The 17,056-nt window shown below is 59.2% G+C and overlaps 1 protein-coding gene across 4 annotated transcripts in view; it reads right to left on the bottom strand.

Annotated features, from left to right (window-relative positions):
* The window catches only part of ERI3 (ERI1 exoribonuclease family member 3), a 242,434-nt gene that overhangs the window by 52,523 nt on the left and 172,855 nt on the right, over positions 1-17,056 (bottom strand). The window lies entirely within an intron of this gene.

Genomic DNA, 17,056 nt, shown 5'->3' with positions numbered 1-17,056 from the left:
AAGAAGTTGAATAGGATTGGTCCTAGGACTGACTCTTGGGGAACATCACTAGTTACCCCTCTCCATTCTGAAAATTTACCATTTATTCCTAACCTTTGTTCCCCGTCTTTTAACCAGTTCTCAATCCACGAAAGGATCTTCCCTCTTATCCCATGATAACTTAATTTATGTAAGAGCCGTTGGGGAGGGACCTTGTCAAAGGCTTTCTGGAAATCTAAGTACACTATGTCCACTGGATCCCCCTTGTCCACATGTTTGTTGACCCCCTCAAAGAACTCTAATCGATTAGTAAGACACGAACTCCCTTTACAGAAGCCATGTTGACTTTGGAGCAACAATTTATGTTCTTCTATGTGCCTGACAATTTTATTCTTTACTATTTACTAGACTTTATCTCTGCAAAGTTCTTTGGTTAAGGAAGTTGGGAAGCCAGAATTTCAGCCCCCGGAGCCTGGCTTTTATTGGCAGCCCGTCACGGTGTAAAAGGGCTGGATATTTATAATTATGCTCGAAGTGGCCACTTTGAAAATCTATATGTCTGTAGGCTCCCTGTACATTACACTGTCAAGTCTCTGAACGGAGGCATCCATCAGACGCCTCCCATCGTAGATCTCGGAGTGGCGAGAAAGGCGAAGACATGCACCCCACACATGGCGGAGATTGGGCTCCCCACCAGCCCCGGGGAGCCATGCTTCACGGCTGACAAATTCCAGAGAGTGGCTGGGCCGGTTACTGGGCCGAGGCCACTTCAGTTGCAACATGGCTACAGCCACGTGGAGCAGACACGCTCCCACGCCCGCTGGGAAAGCCTCTGCCCTGGCGGGGTGAGATGCGGGAACAGCTCCTCCCCAGAGGGATGGACCCCAGTGCCACCCATCCAGTAGGGTGAATAAATTACACCACCCCAGCCGCTGCTCTTCTCTGGCACCTTCCATCACAGAATCTCCCAGAGCTTTATTGCCAACAACTAAGTCACCGGGCCAGTGGGTCAGGATCGTTCGCTCCCAGTGGGGCAGGGGGAAACGGAGGCATAGAGCAGGGATGTTCCTTCCCCATGGCCGCAGAGCAGGGAACAGAACCCAGGTCTCCTGGCTCTCTGTCCTGTGCCCTGCTCCCACTGGGTGATGCAGCTTCTGTACCCACGCATCCCTCATGGCGTTTTCTACGACGCCCGTCCTGGTGGCAGGCTACTGCAGTCGCTCAAATCCAGGCCGTGCCTTCCCAGAGCTGGCTGAGTCCTGCCGCCAGCGAGGTTTCTGTGGTGCGCGTGCGAGCGAGTGAGAGGAAGACACCAAGCTGGGCTACCGCTCTGCCTGGGTTGTTCTTAAAAATTTATTACTCGGTTGCAACGTGAAAAATAAGAGAGAGGAGTAATCATTAGTCCCACTATAACTCCCCACGCGATCGGCACCCTTGGAAATGGAGATTTATGATTGCAGCTGCCGATATTTTAGAGCCGGGCGCAGGGGCAGCAGAGCTGGGTATGCACCGCCCCAGTGCTGTTACAGTTTATCACAATCTGCGGAGATTATTGCAATGAATAATACACAACGGGCTGGCAGTGAAGAACTGTTCCTGATCAAACGCTTCTGTAAACAACTGAATAAATAATATTCCTCAGCCCCTCTGCGCAGGCCTTGGCAGCCTGGGGAAATCTTTCATTACCCAGCCCGGGGGGACGGGGGAGGCCACAGAGGAGTTGGGGTGAGGGAGTTACAAGTGACTATCCGCACATGGTGCAAACCTAGTTACACTGGCACTTACCACCCAGAGATTGCTGCCACAGTATGGGGGAAACTGAGTCCCGGGGAGGCAGAGGTGGGACTGGAATCCAGCCCCCCCAGACTGTAACCGCAAGACTAACTGCCCCAGCCAGCCGGACTGAGCGCAGACGGGCTCTGCCCCCCTCAAAGGAAGCCAAGCAAACCCCAGAGGTTTATTCTCCTCCTCCCTGTTTGGGGGAGGGGGGAGGCACAGAGCGGGCTGTGCAGCAGGTGGGGTTGAGTTGGAGCTCAAGCTAGACCCCGGCCACGGGGAGCTGGCGGGTCCGAGCGCTCCCGGAAATGTCAGCAGTAACGGAGCATGATCGGGGACGCGCCAGCCTCCGCAGAAAGGGCATTTCTTAGCAGGCGGGCGAGGGCAAAGTCCAGCCCCGGAGCAGCCCTGGATTCCCCCAGGTGCAACGGGGGCTGGCTCTGCCCCACCCCCCGCTGCATGCTCTGACACTGAGTCATGGGGGGGCATCTGCTGCTTGTGGGGCTCAGAACCCCGCCCGGCCCCCCGGCCCATAGAGAGTGACGCCCCAGGCCACGAGATCCCTGCCCGGCCCCCCGCCCCATGGAGAGCCCCACCCAGCCCCTCCGCCCCATGGAGAGCAACGCCCCTGCTCGCTGGAGCCCCCCCAGCCTCCTCCCCCCACTCCAGTACAACGGACCTCCTGAAGCTACCTTGCTACGCAGCTCCTCGGGTCTCGATTTCAGAGCCAGCTCTGGCCGTGCTTGGGGCTCGGACTTAGATCCAGGTCATTTCAGAGGCAGCACATCCCCTTTGCACCCAGACACCAGCCCCCGCACCCCGCTGGGCACCCCCGAGAGCCGGGCCCAGCAACAGCTGGGAAGGAGGAGAAAAGCAAAGTGGGACATTTGTGCCTTGGCCACTCTCCCTGCATTTCCCAGTGTGCAGGAATCAGCTCCAGTTAATCCCCTCTCCGTTCGGCCCGCCCGCGTCATTACCTCCCCTTGATGAGAACCATCAGTGGGGCCTGTAGGATTTTGCTAATTAGCCTCACTTCGTTTATCATTTCCATTTTCTCCCAGAGACACTCGGCTTGCCGGGCGACAGCGTCATCTCCCGCTGAACAATGCTGCCCGTCTGTGCCCGGCTCACTCCGCGCGGTCACCGCAGCCATTATGAAATTGGGGTTTCATTTACACACTAATTAAACATTACAGCTTGTTCACAATTACAACCCGGGGATGAGGAGGTAACTAATTACTTAAGAAATGAGCTAACATTTATCTCCATTTTCTCCCCCCCCACCCACCGCCCTCCGTGCCGAGCGAGATTAGAAATTGTTGTTCGACACTGCACAGCGGGCCGCCGGCTGCCTCGGTGCAGGCAGCGTCCCTTTCGCGAGGCCGTGCGGGAGACCCCGGCTCGGGGACAATCAATCAAGGCCTAATTGCAGCCGGGGTGGCAGGGGGCCACGGCAGTTGCGAATGTGACAGACCAGAGTCATCTGCATGCGGCTGCGGGCTGGCTGCAGAGGGGCACGCTGGGTGGAAGCCTGGAGGACAGAGCCCGGCTGCTTGGGCCACCCCGGGATACAGGCCACCCTCCCTGGGGCTCCAGAGCAGCTCCCAGCCTCACCGGCACCAGGCAGAGACCCTCGCCCCCACTACAGAGATGGGGAGGGCCTGGGCCCAGGTCAGAGTCCCCGGCTGGCAGCCTGTACCCGCAGCAAAGCTCCTGCACCCCTGGCTCTGCACTACGCTGCAGCTGCAAACCCGGCCCGGGGGCAACGTGGGCTTTCCTGCCAGCCCCACTAAAGTCCAGGGAGCGGTGGGTGCTCAGCGCCCCCAGCCAGACGGTTCTAAGCAAGGCTTTAATCACACGTGCTGTCGCCAACCCCCACTGGGCACCTGGGGTGGGCAGAGCTGGTACGGAGACAACTGCAGCTAGTGCCAGACACCCCAGCCAGCACTGATCTCCCACAGCCCCTCACCCGGCACCCTGCTTGCCCGCCATGCCAGTCAGTGGGAGGGTCCTGGCATGGGACCCCCCCCCCGGAGCAATGGAGCTGTCTACCTGCAATGGCCAGGCTGGTGTGCACAGGGGACAGGGCCGGCCCAAGCCAAGGTACTTGTCCTGCAGGGCACAATGCAAAGCGCTCTTCTCTGGCCAGGCCTTCCTGGGCAGCCACACGGAGCACAACCGGGCAAGTCACGCGGGCAAGGACAGACCCCGTCCCCGGGCGATCCGGGGTGGGAGAGCTGTACCGCACTGACGTGAGACACCCTGTTTGCTTGTCACTGGGAAACACGCCCCGAGAGCCCCAAGAACAGGACAAAAGAACCAACAGCCAGAAAGCAGGGTGCCCCCAGGGGTGGTGGGAGCATCACCCGAGTCGCCCAGACCCAGCCCCCGTCCCCCTCACTCCCAGGCAGTGCAGGAGCCCTGGCTGAGGAAGCGTGGCGCTGGGTTTCCCTCGGGCAGCAGGATCAGAGCCGGAACGGCAGCCCACAGCATTGGGGATGGGGCACATGTTCAAGCTCAGGGACACCAAAGCCCCAGCCCAGCGCTGCTCTTAGCTATTGACTTTTCCCGTGGGCCCCCCCCGGACACGCTCCGGCTCTACCCCAGCGAGCACAAGCAGCAAGTCCAATCAATGGCGCCTCTCATTTCCCCTGGGCAGGAGGCTGCAGGTCCAAAACCCCCACAACTCTTTGGGCTACCAGTCCTCCCGGGGTCTTTCCTTCCATCACCTGTCTCTCCAGCCCCCATGGCTGGAAGCTGGCGGGGGTTTGCACTGGCCACCTTCACTTTGATCCGCCATGTCCCAGGGCTCAGCCAGCACCTCGCTCTGCATCCCCAGCCAGGGCCCCACCGCGAAGCGTCTCCGGGAGCCGGATCCCATGAGCAAATGCAGCCCAGGAGGCTAGGGACCAGAGGAATGGTCGAGTGACTGCAAGGAAGGCGCCTACGGGACACTCAGAGGCGAGCGCAGTGTTAGACTCCAGGCATCAGCCCAGCTCCACGGCCCCACGTGCTGACACACAGGCCCAGGGCCGTGCTGGGAGCGTGCCGGGAGCGAAGCTGGTGCTGGCAGGCAGCCAGCCCGGGAGAACGTGCTCCCCAGAGGCTGGATCCACTAGCTCTACATCGTACTCTGGGGCAGTGGGTCCTCCTCGGGGAGAGGCTCCAGCTGATCCGCCCCCACCAGGGGAGGGCTGGGTGCTGCTGACAGCGGGTCCACTAGAGCATACGCTGTTGTCAGGCCTAGGCCCAGGGCTGAGCGCGCCAGCTGGAAGCAGGCAGAACGCAGGGAGGAGATTGGCAAGATTCCAACCCACACCTCAAACCCAAACCCGCAGCCATGCCGCCCCTGCAGCCCTGTGCCCGCACCCAGCTCCGCCCACGCGCCTCGCCCTGCTGTCCCTTCCAGGGCCACACGTCAGCACACGGAATTCAGCCCCCGGGAGAGGCCCCCCCGGCACACACTGCTCTCTGCCTCTGGTGGGAGCGGGGGGCTCTGCATGCAGGGAACGCCGAGGACACACCTGGGCATGGGGAAGGCTGGGGCTGGGTCCCACTCAGACACACCCCTCCCCAGGTACACTGCATGTGAGGCCCTGGGGCAGCCATCCCGTGGGAAGATCACAGGCGAATGGGGCCAGGTTGGACCCACCGACCCAAACGGGAGAGGCGCCGTGACCTAGCAGCAGCGGCTTCCAAGGGAGGCCTGAGTGCGCGAAGGGGGGGCCCTCAGGGCTCAGGCGTAGACCCGCAGGTCTCTTCTCGGGGAGGCAGAGGCCTGGTCTGAGCAGGCTGCTCCAAGCCTGGGCCAGCCCAACTGCCAGGGAGGCCAGTTAGCATCCAGACGACTACGGTGGAGTGGCCCTCAGACCTGAACTCCAGCCAGACACCACTAAATCCAAACCGTCTCTGAAACAAAAGACCCAAGAAGGGAGCATGAGAGGACAGGGCACGTGACATGCCCGAGGCCCTTCCCAGACCCGGGGGCCCCCCTCTGCAGGCTGGGAACGGGTCCTCTGCAGCAGCACCCAAGGCCACCCCAACATAGGTCCATGTGCCACATCTGTCAGCCCCGTGACCCCCACGTGGCTCGTCCCACCCCACGCGAATCCCATGACTCTGCGGCCCCGGGGAAGTGACTCCAGGCAGCAGGCACCGGTGCTGCCGGCTCTGCACCATGCCCGGGCGAGAATGCATCTGGATGGTCGCCGGGAGCCGGCCATCCCAAGGGGCCATGCAGCCGGCTCGCTGCCCCTTTGGGCTGCCCTTCCCATGGGCTTGTTTTTCCCAACGGCTTCTTTCTGGCTCTGACTTGAGCGCTCCAGAGGCCGGAGAAGCGGGGGGTGGGGCAGGTAGAAAAACCGGCCCCCACCCATTCTGACGGAGACCAATCTGCTCAACATGTTGACGGGCAACTCATCGCGAACAGACATTTTCTTCAGGGAGGAATTAACATTTCAAACTGAGATCCATTAGAGTAAATAACGGAGATTGTCACTCGGCTCAAAGGCAAGGGAAACCGGTGGGCTTTGGCTACAGATCTGATTAGGAAGATGGGCCGTTCAGAGGGGGAGAAAAGGGGAGGGCACCTTCTGCCTTTGCTCCGGGTGGGGCTCTTGGCTTAGACGCGTTGGCACTTTGTGCTTGGCCTAGCAAACCCGTGTGCTGATGCGGCTGCAGAGCCAGACACGGTGGCAGACACTGTCGCTGCAGGAGTGGGCAGCAGGGAGGGATGCTCCAGGGTGCCCACAGCAGGCCGGCTAGGTGAGAAGACAGGGCAGTAGGGAAGGAGAAGAGACAGGCAGGGAAAGCAGGTTGTGGTCACCTCAGGCCAGCCAGCCTGGCTTGCTGCAGGATCAGGCTGCGGTAAAGCTGCATGTGCCAGGGGTTTGAGGAAGCTTCCTGCGGCCCAGCAAAGAGGTGCGGCTGTTACGGAAAGGCGTGAGGCATCCCCCCTGTAAACAGGCGGGGCAGCGAACACGCTGTTCTAGCAGGGACAGCACCAGGCAATTAGATTCTCTTGCAACTCTTAAGCCGCGTTTCTGAGACAAAGAGTTTGCCCTGGCATAATCTGAACCGCTAATTGCTCTCCTGATCGGTAATCAGAGAAGTGAGCGATGGTGCCTGTATAACCCACGTCCCCAGCGCAGGAGAAAACTCACAGCGGCTCTCCTGGGGAAGGCAGGGCCTTGCTTTGCCCCCTGAAGAAGCTTAAACTGTAACGATCAAGAAACAGTTAAAGGAAGGGGGGGGTGAAGTGGTGGTTTAAAAACCCCACTTTATAATAATAGTAACAACTCATTCCCAGAGTTTTTATCCTTCCTGTCTCGGGCCCACAAAAACCTCAGCTAAACTACTGACACTGGCTGGGCGCTTAGAACTCCCCTATCAAACGGGGCCTTGATGCTACCGAGCATAATTGTGCTGCCCTCTCACCTCCACCTTCAATCAGTGCCATTTAACTATCTCATTTGAGCCCACAGGACCCACCCCTCTGCTAACTAGCAGCCAGATTCTTCTCATTAGGAGCCAGCTCTGTACAGAAGCATGGAAGCTCATCTGCAATGTCTATCTCTAAGTTGGTTTGTGGAGAGAGGTGTATCTGGGAGAGGGGTTCCTAGGGACTGCAGTGAGCCAGGCTGCCAAACTTTCAGTCCCCTGGAGTACAAACAAGTCATTAATTTGCTGCTCTATGACCAGCAGGCAGGAGCGTGGGTTTCTGTGTCTCCCCTCTGCCCCATATTCTGAAATGAGTCACTCCTGGGGGGCCCACCAGGGAGCCAGTCTAGCCAGCGACTCAATCCAGGGCTCTCCAGCTGGTTCTGACCCCGACTTGCTGCGGGACCTCAGCTGCGTGCTGGGTGCGGAGTGGGGCTGCCAGACCCAGGCTCCGGGGCAGATAGGTTTTCCAGTGCTCTGAGAGCCCTGGGGGAATGGTGCTGGAGAAGGGCAGCTATTGCTCCGGTTCAGACCCACTTCCCGTCCCTGTCAGGTGGGTTTCCGTGGGGATGGATCAAGCCGTGCCAAAGAGCCAGCCCCGGGCAGGCAGAGACTGTACCTGCCTTCACTCGGGACCGAGGGGTGCTCTCAGCTCCAGGCAGCCACAGCCAGACACAGTCCTAGTGAAGACCAGGCTGTCTGTAGTTTCCCATGGGTTACAGACCGAGTTCTTCCAGAAGCTCCACCATGACCTGCTAACTCACGTGAAACTCCAGTGTACCTCAGCCACACTCGGGTTTCCCTGCCGGTCGCTCACACACCTTCTTCCACAGTCACGCCAAAGGCCAGGCCTGCACTAGGACCCTCGAATCACTAACATGGTCACACTGCATCTGCCTTGTCCACACTTGGTGTCCCCCGCCAGGCTAGTTACCAGGCCTTAGCTACCCCTCTCCCAGTGTGGACGCAGCACCAGGCTAGCGCGGGGTTTTGAGTACCCGGCTGGGGTAGAAGCTGGTCTGGCTGACCCAGCTTTGAAACTCAGCTGCATGGCAAGGGAGGCAGGGGCCTTTGCTTTTCCGTTCCACAGGCCCCACCACCCTGTCCGTATCGCTAGCGACCCCAGACCCTGTGCTGGGAACCACTGGGCTGCACTGCACCCACAGAGATTTGCCCCTGACAGCTGATGAGATCTCTGAAGCCAGAAGAGTCCTGGCCTCCTGGGGAAGGAGCTGTTGTGAAGATGATTTCAGCTCCCTCTTTGCTTTGTCTCCAGTGGGGGCAGGTCCTGGCTCCCTGGGCTTCCCAGCGCACGGCAGGCTGCTGTCAGCACAAGGCCGAGCAGCGCGACGTGCTAATAGAGTGCTAATCTGCCTGCAAAGCTGCGGGTTCCCACTTCAAGCCCAGGGAAAGGGCACTAATGAATGGCCCCAGGGGACTGCATCTCCGCACAGGAGCCTTCTTTGGGGCTAGCGCTGTCCCTGAAAACTGCGCTAATTCCCACGCCTCAGCTGGGGACTCGTGTGGCTGCGGCCTGGCAGGAGCTGCCATTCTGGGCACAGATGAGGCACTGCTGGGAAGGGGCACGGAGCCATTCCCCAGCCCAGTGCCGGCCCCATGAAGCACGAGCCAGAGCCAGGCCCAGCACCACAGAGCAGACACCTTGCCAGAGGAGGATTAAATGGCAGCCACAACAAATGATCCCATGGCCCAGGGAGGAGGCCGTGCACGTGGGGAGAGGCGTCACCAGCCTGGCAGCAGTGTCCAGCAGCAAACTCAGTGACGGGGGCGGGCTGGGGAAATGGAGCTGGTGTCCGGTTAGCCCTGTCGACGCCCGCAGCAGGGGACGGGCACTCCAGACACACGATGGCCACCACCAGGCAATGCCATGGAGGGCAGGGACCAGCTAGGGATGCCTGCGAAGGGCAGGGGGGTGTCGGCCTACCAAACACCCGTTGCGTCTCTGCTCGGGTCTCGGGCAGCCTCCAGAACTCACGGCCAGCCCAAGAGCGGGCGCCGCCCACGGCCGGCCTGACACCTCCGGCTCCAAGGAACCCCAGAACCAGCCCCTGAGCCGAGACCACGAACCGAGGGGCAGATCCTCAGCTGGGCCTGAGCAGTTGCACTTCTCTGAAGGCCACGGAGCGATGCTGATTTACACTGATCTTGGGCAAGGCTTCCCCGCCCGCCCGTGGTCTGTTTAAGGCAGAGACGGTCCCTCCCTGCGTGCCCATGTAGTGCCCAGTGCCACGGAGCCCTGCCTTCTACCAATGCCTCTGGCGGCGCTGCCATCCAGGTAACTAGCCGCATTCATTCTGACTGGGCAGAGGCACCGACATGCAGAGCTGTGGGTCATACACTCTGCCCCACCTCGCCAGTCCCACCAGAGATCTCACAGCACGTCACAGGGGTCGATGAACTGACCCCACAGGCCCTTGGGAGGCGTGCGTGTCTCAGAGAAATGGAAAGGTGGGACATTCAGAACTGATAAAGAGAAATACTTCCCCCCCAATGTGTAATTACCCTGCAGAACTCACCCCCACAGGATGGCCCTGAGGCTAAGAACTCAGTGAGATTCAAAGAGAGGGAAGGGATGTTTCTATGGAGAACACGGATACCCAGAGTGACAGTAGCCAATGCGGACGCGGAGTATTGGAAGGGATGGAAACCTCACACTTCAGGGCTTTGGTGGAGCCAGAGATGTTCAGATCGGAAGGGACCATTATGACCATCTAGTCTGACCCCCGGAGTATAACACGGGGCTAAGAACCTCGATTCTTCCCCCGAGTCCCTACAGCTCATGTTTTAGAAAGACAGCCAGTCTCGCCCTGAAGACAGGAGGAGCTGCTCCAGTGGTTATTCACTCTCACTGCTGAGCATCGGGGCCTGATTTCTAGTCTGGATGTCAAGAGTTTCAGTTTCCAGCCCCTGGATCTCAGTCTGCCATTTAGTGCTAGATTCAATAGCCCTCTCTACTGCCAGGTCGTACTTGTAGAGTGGGATTAACTCACGTCTTAACTTTATCTTGGATACACTCCACAGACTTTGCTTCTGAAGCCTCTCACCACAAGGCAGGTTTTGCAGACCTGGGATCATTCTTGTAGCTCTTTGTTTAAAACCAGCTTGACCAGGGATTAGGATGAGATTGGCTATCCCACATCTGCTCCTGTGGACCTCCCCCACCTTCCTCCGAAGCAGGGACATGGACCCCAGCTCTGATCCAGTCTGGCCATTCTCTTGCTCCTATCTTTGTTTCCATTCTACAGGAGGTGCAACTGAGGCCCAGAGCTGGATCGTGACTCACCCAACGAGTCTGAAGCTAGAACCCAGGAGCCCTGATTTCTGTGTCTAACCCACCGCTGCATGGGGATGTCCTCTCTGAGCTTGTCTCACAGGAGCCGGACTTGCCTGGCACGTGGTGAAAAGAGTCAGGGACAAGCCAGTGGCCTGGTCAACACCCCCCTTACCAGTACAAGAGGCTTCAATTGCTCTGACCGGCTGGGGAGGCGCCGAGGTCCTGCCAGCACACACGCGGAGAGCGGAAGGGGCCACGGCCAACACAGCCTGATGCTACTGCACTTCCAAGCAGGATCAGCGGGGGGACGGCAGCCGCTTCGCTGCCAGGGGCGCCTCTTGCTGGGATTTTATGCTTTAAGAACTTGGGAGGCAGAGATGTGACCCTGATCGCCCTTCTGAGGGGCTCGCCAGTCTCTGTGCCCGTCTTCCCCAGCACATCAGCCTGGCCCCGGCCCTGCGCTCCCGCTGCTGAATCACACTGGCTAGTAACATGCTGAAAGTTCATGATCTTAACCAGGCCATTCAGGCCCCGGGGCAGCGATGCTTGAACCCATTAACGCAGCCCTCCCACTTCAGGGGCGCGAGGAGCCGCCCCTCGTCCGTCCAGTGAACGAGGGGAACGTCAGCGCAGCAGGCTGGCAACGGGTCACAGAGGTGCCCGTTAGCACCAAACGAGGGGTGGGGGCTGCAGCCACAGCCCTTCTCGCCTGGCTCGCCCCTGAGCTGCTGCCGTTTCCCTTCCGCGCTGGGCTCTCCTCCACCACAACGGCACGCGCGTCCCCCAGCGACTAGGGACAGAAATGTTTGTGGTAAGTCTTAACAGAAGCAAAGACAGGCTCACAGGACAGAGCACCTCCAGGGCTTTAAGACAGGGCTTGGCTGGGTTCGGTGGGCGAAGATGGGGACTTTGGCTGGCTCGTAACAGCGGTTTCCCCCACCCCACTCCCACAGCTCCCTTTCCCTGCCCAGCTGCGCTCAAGCCAGGGTCCGGATCTGGAGCAGTTACTGTGTAGTGCTGGCCCAGCACACCAGGCCATGCACCCACTCTGGGAGACCACTGAGCTGTACAAACATGGATCTGATGGGATTTGGCTTCATCTGCTCTGGGGGGCTGAATGGCTGGAGCCGAACTCTGACACGGCTCCTTCACGCACCTGCCTTGCAGCTGTCCAGCTCCCCCCTCGCCCGGCCTAGCGCAGAACGCGGCGGCTGTTCCTAGACCAAGCCCAGGAAGACGGGGCAGAGTCCTGATGAGACTGCAGCTGCCCCGACTTTCCTCCCTGCAGGGCCTCACTCTTCTCCCCATGCCCCTGTGGGTGGGGGCCCGGCCGAGAGGGAACAGCTCCAGGGAGACGGTGCAAGAGGTGGAATGTCTCCAGTGGGAACCTCGTCCAGGACAAACGAACGAGTCACGTCAACCCTGGGCACTGGCTGCCAGGGAGCCCCCAGGGTCGAGGCTCTGCTGGCTGCATATCAAGCCCTCCACAATGGAAGCTCGCTTCCTAGGTGCCCTGAAACAGGCGGGAGGGGATCGTCTGCTCCCTGAACCGAGGGGCAGCTGTTCTCACCCGACCCTTTTCCCCACCTGGCCTCCCTGCCCAGGAGCTCGCCCTGTCGGATTCTGCCCCCTGGCAGGGGGGACTGGCCGCTGTCCCCGGGCTCCTTTCTGTCTCCGTTATTTCTGCTGGCGCTTTGTGGCCGATCCCTTGGATGGGTGCTAAGTAAAGTGATAGAAAAAGGCTGGTGCCCGGCGACAGCAGCAGTCAGAGAGCAGCGACCCTAGGGCAGACCTGCTCGGATGGTGCGGGTCCCAGACCCAGACCTCTCGCCTTCACCCTGCCCCCAGGTGGTTTGACTGCAGGAATTGTGTGTGACCATGCAGAAAGGCGCCGGCAATGGCAAACCTTGTCCTGCCACCAACAGAGAGGGAAGGAATCCGGCCCCCCAGCTGCCCTGTGGGATGGGGAAGAAGGATCTGTCACGAGCCCCAGAGCAGTCATGATGCCGCATTTCAGCACGAAACGACACGCAGGCGCTGCAGTGATGAGAGAGCCCCTTCCAAGGCGTGTAGCCGAGTGCCAGGCATTCCCACCCCAAGGCAGGTGACCCAAGTACAGAGCCACCACTGCCGATCTGTAACCACCACCTTTTAGCAAACGCAGGGCTGTAAATAAATCTATACCCAGCAACCCTCCCTCACTGGCATCTGGCAAAAGCATCCCCAGGAGCTGAACTCCAGGGGCTGCTGGTAAGTGAGTACAGTATCCCCTGGCTGGGGGTGCCTGGGCACTCAGGGTTGGTCCCAGAATGGCAAGACCATGGCTCCAAGGTCACAGGCACGTTCCAGAAGGTGACTGTATCCCAACGGAACAGCACATGTGTTTGACAACTGGGAGAGAGATCCTTCCTTGTGCCTGTGCAATAACCTGTTTGCAGCACAATCCCATCGCACCCACCACAAGCCTGGAAACTTTCTTTTTTAAAAAAAACAGAAGTTCTCTCCTAGCCAAGTCTTTTAGGGGAGGTGGAGGGAGAGTAGGAAGCCAAAGGAATCATCCTGCAAGTGAAAGCCTTTAACAACTATTTCTAATATTAGGCAGAGGAGCAGGATTTTGAAATGAAACAGCCGGTACCTCTTTGATGCGTGAGCTACAGATCTTGAAACAAGGTCCATTCCCTCCTCCTTCACTAACTAACAGCCATATTTCTCTCATTAAGGGCAATCTGGCAGTATTTTCAAACTTCTTAACAAGGCGATCACCGTAATTTGAGATTTCTATTATCCGTGCTCCCATTACAGCTGTCTTTTAAGCCGCTGGCTTTTTTTTGGTTGCTTTCCTTCTCCAACTTTGTCTCTCCTTGCAAACTGCCAGCGGTAGTAAGGACTTGAGGATAAGAGCATAGAGAGGTTTGGGGGTGGATTTTTTTGGCGGGGTGGGGGACGCTGGTTTGTGCGTGTGTGTGAAATAAGGAATAAAATAAAAGCAAAATGAAGTTTGGTTATCTCTCATCTGGACTTTGGTTCTTAATCCGCCCAGGAGCACAATGAATTCAGTGCATCACCTTATCTTTCCTGTCAATCAGCCCCCCAACATATCCCCTTCCCAAACACACACGCACGCACCCCCTTCCCACCCTGCACCATTATTCCTTGCAGTGGGCTCTGCCAGATGGATGCAATTTGCATAATATCAGTGGTGGAGGCTGGTAGATCAACAGGGGTCAGGCTCTGACATCCCCAGCACAGTCTATCTCCAAGTGCTAATTTGGACTGCATTGATCTCTCTTTCTGATTTCTTTGTCATTTACGTCTGCAACGGTTTGACAGGAGATACAGAGACAGACAAGGGGGGGAGGGCAGGGGAGAGAAAAGGAGAGAAACAAAGATTGTAGTTACCGATGTCTTTAAGCAAAAAACCAGATTAATCCAAGGACTCCGCTGAGGGTCGCAGCTTTGAGACATCCTAATGATCTTATTCTTATGAATTCCTGCATGGCCAGCGAGGGGGGGCTTGTCAGGAGCTCCCAGGAAAGGAAACTAGTTAAATCGCAGCCGAGTCTCTCCGGTTGGTTGCTAGCCCCCTCCCCGCACCTCTCACTTGTTTCTCATGAGATGAGCAGGGGCAGCTTTGAAGCTCATGTCCTTTGCTGACACAGCCTTGCCTTCATACCTCTCAAATAAGTCTCATTAAAGGCGAAAGTGGGTCTGCTGTGAAACTTGGGCAGGGCTCTCGTCCGTGCTCTGCCCCTGCCATCCCAGGCCGAGCTTCCAGGGCCCCAGCTCAAAGCCTCCACGTCCTGCACGCCCCCCACCCCTGGGCCAGACGTGGCTCCCCAGTCCTGAAGAAGAGACATGAAAATCGGGACTCTTTCTGGACCTCGTGCAGGGTCGTTGGTGACAGAAACGTCAGCGCAAAGGGAGGGAAGTCTCTGGGGACTAATTACAGACACCCACGTCTCAGGCCTTGGTAACGAGAACCGCCCGTTGCATGTGAATGCCACACACACACACAGCGGCATCTCCAGACGGGGCTTGGAATGGCAGCTTTTCACTTGTGTCGCACTATCTCCAGCTCTGCCCGGCCCTTGAACTGGTGCTCAGCACCATGGTCTCGGAGCGCCGCCTAGCCGACGAGCCCCACTCTGTCTGCACTGCGGATTCCCGGCAGGGAACAAGGGGCAGGTCTCTCCCCGCACTCTGGCTGGGTGGGAGGGCTGATGCCTGCTGCACCGCAGGGGAAGGGGGATTAAAGGCCTCTCGCCTAAATTTCTGCCTGGCACCCTGGAGCCATCACTTGCCTTCCCTCCCGCTCCAGATTCAAGTTCTGCCACCCAGGTCTGCTCTGACACGTTGGGCGACTCTCAGCATAGTCCCCATTTACCTGCTCTGAAAACGATCACCCAGCGTAGCCTACCCGAGCTTGCTTCAAACCGGCAGAGCTATGGGGGTGCCCAGGGCTGGGCTGGCAGGGGCTGCAGGTCGGAAGTGAGGGGCACCGGCAGAGCTGGGGGGGCAGAGCCCTGGGCTGGGCTAGCAGGGGCTGCGGGTCGGGCGTGAGGGGCACTGGCAGAGCTGGGGGGGGACCCAGGGCTGGGCTGGCAGGGGCTGCAGGTCGGGAGTGAGGGGCACCGGCAGAGCTATGGGGGTGCCCAGGGCTGGGCTGGCAGGGGACTGCGGGTCAGTAGTGAGGGGCACCGGCAGAGCTGCAGGGGGACCCAGGGCTGGGCTAGTAGGGGCTGCGGGTTGGGAGTGAGGGGCACCGGCAGAGCTGGGGGGGACCCAGGGCTAGGCTAGCAGGGGCTGCGGGTCGGGCGTGAGGGGCACCGGCAGAGCTGGGGGGGGGGGGAACCTAGGGCTGGGCTGGCAGGGGCTGCGGGTCGGGCGTGAGGGGCACCGGCAGAGCTGGGGGGGACCCAGGGCTAGGCTAGCAGGGGCTGCGGGTCGGGCGTGAGGGGCACCGGCAGAGCTGGGGGGGGGGAACCTAGGGCTGGGCTAGCAGGGGCTGCGGGTCGGGCGTGAGGGGCACCGGCAGAGCTGGGGGGGACCCAGGGCTAGGCTGGCAGGGGCTGCGGGTCGGGCGTGAGGGGCACTGGCAGAGCTGGGGGGGACCCAGGGCTGGGCTGGCAGGGGGTGAGGCATGTAGACAGCGTGAGGGGAGGGAGCGCTGAATGGGGATTGGCTCCCGCTAACCCTACCAGCCTCTGTCATACTCGCACATTTTAAACCAATTTCACTGTTGAAACCCAAACATCCGGGGCACTGGCAGGCAGGAACAGCTCCTCGGGGATGAAGGTTCCCCCCATGGGGCACGCTCTCCAGCAGCCCTGCGGCACAGAGCATGGATGGGGAGGGTAGGGAACTGGAGCATTTCATCGCTGAGCCAGCGGGACGAGCTAGGGCGGGCTGGGGAACGAGCGCAGGCTGCTGGACAGGGACTCATCCCACCTTCGCGGGGGGCTGATACCTGCCTCTGGAATCCGCCTGCGGCCAGGCTCTGGGGAGAGCAGGGCCGGGCGGAATGGGCCCTGGAGAACAAATGATCACAGCATGAAGCTGCCCTTGTCTTCTCAAGCACCATCCCAGGGCTGAAAGCCCTTTTGGGGCATCCCACATAAAAGTTACACAGTGCCCCCGAGAGGCAGATCCTTATCCAAGACCTCCCGTCCTCTTCCGCTGACTCAAGGGGCGATGCAACGCTTTAGTTCCCCCCATGCTATGGGCACATCAGCACTCTGGGAAGTGCGGCGAGATCCTGGCAGAAGAACGCCCAGCTCTTATCGAGTGCTTTCCATCCGCCCATCTCAAAACACTTTACAAAGGAGGGGTCAGTATCATTAGCCCCAATGTACAGATACAGGGGAAACTGAGGCACAGAGCAGGGAAGCAACTTGCCCAAGGTCACCAGCAGGCCTGTGGCAGAGCAGTAAATAGAGCCCAGGTCTCCTGGCTCACAGTCCAGTGCTCTATCCACTAGACCTCACTACTAGACAAAGAACCCTTACCCATATTTTACAGAGAGGAAAACCGAGGCACAGAGTGGCAGAGAGACTTGCCCAAGGTTACCCCGTGAGGCTGAGATGCTGGAACATTATAGACCAGAGCCTGCTTTGCTAGAGCGTGAGGTGCAGAAGGGTAAGTGTGGGAATTGTTATTGGTGTAATGATGTTAAGTTAACCTTCAGTTAAATGCCCAAGCTCCAAATCCTGTCACCCATTGCAGACGAGACATTTACACACCCAGGCCCACCCTGAAACAAGCACCGCCCACAACACATCACCTCTCTGCGTGAGCTTGGAGTGCAGCCCAGGACAATGCCACAGTGGAGAATCTGCTGGCAAGATCTCACAGGTCCCTGTGCAGCACCCTGCCCTCCCTCGAGAGAAATCCTCCGGCACAGTCAATTACAGTATTAGCTCCTCTCACAGACCATGCTGCTGGCAGTCCTGGAGCGGGCTCCTTGGTGCAAGGGAGAACGGCGCTGGTACCAAGCAGCGGAGCTGAGCAGCCAGCACTGGATGGGACCAGGTCGCGTGGGGCTGAGTGGAGTCTGGAGAATTTCCCATG

This window comes from Lepidochelys olivacea, assembly GCF_965140295.1.
Source record: "Lepidochelys olivacea isolate rLepOli2 genome assembly, chromosome: 8".
Lineage (NCBI taxonomy): Eukaryota > Metazoa > Chordata > Testudines > Cheloniidae > Lepidochelys > Lepidochelys olivacea.
The sequence above is the reverse complement of the archived record's forward strand: the minus strand, read 5'-3'. Positions and strand labels throughout refer to the sequence as shown.